Source organism: Rhinopithecus roxellana, chromosome 21 (genome assembly GCF_007565055.1).
Source record: "Rhinopithecus roxellana isolate Shanxi Qingling chromosome 21, ASM756505v1, whole genome shotgun sequence".
Taxonomy (NCBI): domain Eukaryota; kingdom Metazoa; phylum Chordata; class Mammalia; order Primates; family Cercopithecidae; genus Rhinopithecus; species Rhinopithecus roxellana.
In genome coordinates this window covers 16,494,585-16,499,008 of record NC_044569.1, presented here as the reverse complement: position 1 = coordinate 16,499,008, position 4,424 = coordinate 16,494,585, and positions in this window count along the sequence as shown.

Genomic DNA, 4,424 nt, shown 5'->3' with positions numbered 1-4,424 from the left:
GCATAACTCATATATCAGCTGCAAACAGGCCAAGGAGAAGAGGAGAGGACCTGGAAGCAGTTAACACGTGCTTTATTTGTGGGTCAACTCTAGCTTATTGCTCTTGTGACAGCATGTAATTGTAATGAGAACTGGTGCTGTTGTTCCCAGTTACAAGATGCTTACATCTTGAATCTTGGTGTATCTGGACCGTGTTTTCTGGCTGGGTTATCAGCTCTGCAGTTAGCCTGATTATTTGGTCATCTTGGTATATGCCTCTTGTGCCCAAGCTCTGGCTTTGTATCTCCGTGCTTCCTCAGAGGGTTTTCCCCATAATAACTGTAATATGACAGTTACTCTTTACCAAGTATGTACTGACTGAGAACTATTTTAGACCATTTTACATGCATTAGCCTATGTGTTTCACCCAGTAATTCTGAAAGACAAACTGCTGAGGGTCAGAGAGGTGAAGGAAATAGCCCAAGCTCACACAGCACAGCCAGTTCAATGACAGACTTGAAAATAAGATTCAATTCTGCTTGACTCCAAAGGGTGTGTTGTGTCATTTCCTCTGCACCAGACTTGCGACCTTCTGCTCAGAAGGGCCTGGAGAGTATGCTGAGTTCTGGGTATTTCCATGGCTGGAGGTTTCACAAGCTCATGCCTGACCCATGTGGCCTGGAGAATGTCCTTGGGTTGGGTTTCTGGTTTGCTTCTGCCTTCCCTGTGAGGCAGCAGCAGTTCCACCCGAACCACTTCCCTCTTCAGTAGTCACTGTTCAGCTCCTGTCAATCCCACTGCATAAGTACAAATTCAACTTGTCCACCCCTCGCTGAGCAAGCCAGGTATACCCCCATGGAGAAAATTGCATGAATGTATTTGGAATTAACTCAATTGATGGTGTATAAAAATACTTAGGCCGGGCGCGGTGGCTCAAGCCTGTAATCCCAGCACTTTGGGAGGCCGAGACGGGCGGATCACGAGGTCAGGAGATCAAGACCATCCTGGCTAACATGGTGAAACCCCGTCTCTACTAAAAATACAAAAAACTAGCTGGGCGACCTGGCGGGCGCCTGTAGTCCCAGCTACTCGGGAGGCTGAGGCAGGAGAATGGCGTGAACCCGGGAGGCGGAGCTTGCAGTGAGCTGAGATCCGGCCACTGCACTCCAGCTTGGGCGACAGAGCGAGACTCCGTCTCAAAAAAAAAAAAAAAAAATACTTAAAGACATTTGGGAATCTGGGGCTGGAGTTTTGTTCAAACTGGCAGTAGCAGGTGGGATAGGATAAGATGTAGAGTGCAGATTTTCTATTAAAAATTTAGGGGAGAAGTGACTTTGTTGAAGCCTTGGTAGCAGCACGTTGCCATGGTAACACAGGCACACTGATCTGAATTAGAAGGAAATTACTATAGGGTCGAACTACACCAGAGGGAAAAAAGAGCTTATGTGTGAAGGGGATGGCAGGGAGGAGAAGGGAGGGAAGTACTGGGCTGGAAAGGAGAGGAGAAAGAGGAAGGTGTCTCCAGAACAGGAAGAGCAAGGACGGGGACCATACTGAGGCAAGGAGTGATCTCTCTAGGGTTTTCTCTTCTTTTTTAGAAATTTCTATAACTAAAAGTAAAAAAGGCAGGAACAGGACTGGCAGGTGAGGTTGTTCCCCATCTCATAAATGAGGACTGCTTTAGTGTGCCAAGCATGTAGTGTGCCAGGCATGTGGTGTGCCAGGCATGTAGTGTGCCAGGCATGTCTTGGATCCTCCCCCAAGTCACTTGCAGCCTGGAGCTGGGCTGGTGTCAACTAAGTGCTGGCTGACAGCTCTGCAGAGACTCTCATTCAGTAGCTGCCTGCGGGGGAGCAGGTGAAGCTCTTTCCTATTTGTTTTGAGCTTTAGAAAAATTAAAACAAACAGGCCAGGCGCAGTGGCTCACACCTGTAATCCCAGCACTTTGGCAGACCAAGGCGGGGGGCAATCACTTGAGGCCAAGAGTTTAAGATCAGCTTGGCTAACAGACATGGTGAATGGTGAAACCTTGTCTCTACTAAAAATACAAAAAGAAAAAAAAACATTAGCCAGACATGGTGGTGTGCACCTGTAATCCCAGCTTCCTGGGAGGCTGAGGCACAAGAATTGCTTGAACCTGGGAGGTGGAGGTTTCAGCGAGCCGAGATTGCTCCACTGTACTCCAGTCTGGGCAACAGAGCAAGACTCTGTCAGAAAGAAAGAGAGAAAGAGAGAAAGAGAGAAGGAAGGAAGGAAGGAAGGAAGGAAGGAAGGAAGGAAGGAAGGAAGGAAGGAAGGCAGGCAGGCAGGCAGGCAGGCAGGCAGGAAGGAAGGAAGGAAGGAAGGAAGGAAGGAAGGAAGGAAGGCAGGCAGGAAGGAAGGCAGGAAGGAAGGCAGGAAGGAAGGAAGGAAGGAAGGAAGGAAGGAAGGAAGGAAGGAAGGAAGGAAGGAAGGAAGGAAGGAAGGAAGGAAGGAAGGAAGGAAGGAAGGCAGGCCGGCCACCACCACCACCAAAAAAAAGAAAATATAAAGCAAACAAGAAATAAAGAGATGTGTATAAAGCACTTCCAATCCTCTACGAGCTAAAAGTAGCATAAGGCTACTTAACACCCAAATGATTGCCTGGCTGTGGGCACCCTGAAGCTCTGGACTGAGTAGGAGGAAAAGAAAAGATGCAGAATCGTCTCCTAACAGACAAGTGCTGTTAGCAGACAAGGTCTAAAGCTGTGCAAGCTTCAGGAAAAACAAAAACCAAACACTTGGCTTCAAGCCTCATGTCTGCTATTACTAGTTATGTGACCCTGGGAAAGTTACTTAACTTCTTGGTGATCCAGTTTCCTCAACTGTAAAGAAGAAATAATAATTGTTCCTGTCCCATGCGGTTGTTGGGAGGATTAAAAAAGATAAAGTGTTTACAATGCTTAGCACACAGTAAGCACTCAATACCCAATAACTGTTATTACTGTAATCCATCTGGGGAGCCACACTCAGGCCCTAGGCCATCAGCAGATTGTCACCATAACTGTGGAGGGCAACAGCTATCCCTGTCTTTTGTTCTTCAGCCTCGAGGTTTGAAGTATTGACATCGTCAGAGCATGTGTTTCTCAGGACCCAGCTGCACACTGTTGTTACCTCTGAAGGAATTAGATGATTATATCATTAAGGACTTTTTTTTTTTTTTTTACTTGTTTTCCTAATAAGCAGCTTAATCTGGTTAAGAAAATATGAACTTATAGCTTTGGGAAAATACTCTGGAACATGGTACTTGGCACAAAGGAGTCCTCTGGCTAACCTCTTTTCTTGTTGAACTTAAAGCAGGGATGGTCAGATGTATTCTGATGCTTGTCTCCCTCTAGACCCAGAGCCCCTGAGAAACAGGATCACGGCCTGTTCATTTCCTTATTCTTAGTCCGCAGCACACCACCAGGCACACAGTAGGTGTTCAATAAACATTTGATCAATGGATGAAAGAACGATAAAACCAGTAAGAGCTCACTGCCATATGCTGCCTATCTCTTCCCAAAGGCAACCCCTTCCTGCCATTCCAGCAGCTGAATCCACAACTTACCTGTTAGTGCACAGGTAAGTTGTTGTGTAAGATAAGGGATTTTTTTTTTTTTTTTTTTTTTTTGAGATGGAGTCTTGCTCTGTCACCCAGGCCGGAGTGCAGTGGTGCGATCTCAGCTCACTGCAACCTCTGCCTTCCAGGTTAAAGCAATTCTCCTGCCTCAGCCTCCTGAGTAGCTGGGATTACAGGCACGTGCCACCACACCTGGCTAATTTTTTTTTTTTTTCATTTTTAGTAGAGATGGGGTTTCACCATGTTGGTCAGGCTGGTCTTGAACTCCTGACCTCTAGGCTTTAAGCATGGGAAGGCTAGGCCTGTCATCCTTCAAACCTCAGCTTCCAGTATTCTGTATTTCAGTTGTTATCATCAAAAGCAAACATTTATTGAGAACTTGATCCCATGTGCAAGGCTGGATTCTGAGGATTCAGGTAAAGTAGCTCAGCTCCCAAAGGGGCTTAGAATCTTGTGTCTGTTAGCTTTGGCTGCATAACAAGCCATCCCCCAAAGTACTGACATATAAAAACAAACATTTCTTATTTTGGTTGCAATTCCATGGATTAGTTGGAATGGCTTTTCTGATCCAGGCCAGCTTATCAGGGGCTGGATGATTTAGGTTGGCTTCGCTCACACATTTGGTAGTTGGCCAGCTGTTTGGTGGTCTCAGGGGTTTCTGACACACCAATGGCCAAAACAGGTCATATTCAGATTCAACCTCAGATTCAAAGAGCAACGACCTCTTGAGGATAGAAATGGCAAAGGGGCATACATACAGGCATGGGAGAAATTACTGTGGCCGTTTTGTAAACTATCTACCCTAGGTCTCTTTGGGACAACATGGGTAATGCATAAAAACATAAATTATGATATGAAATAGCAC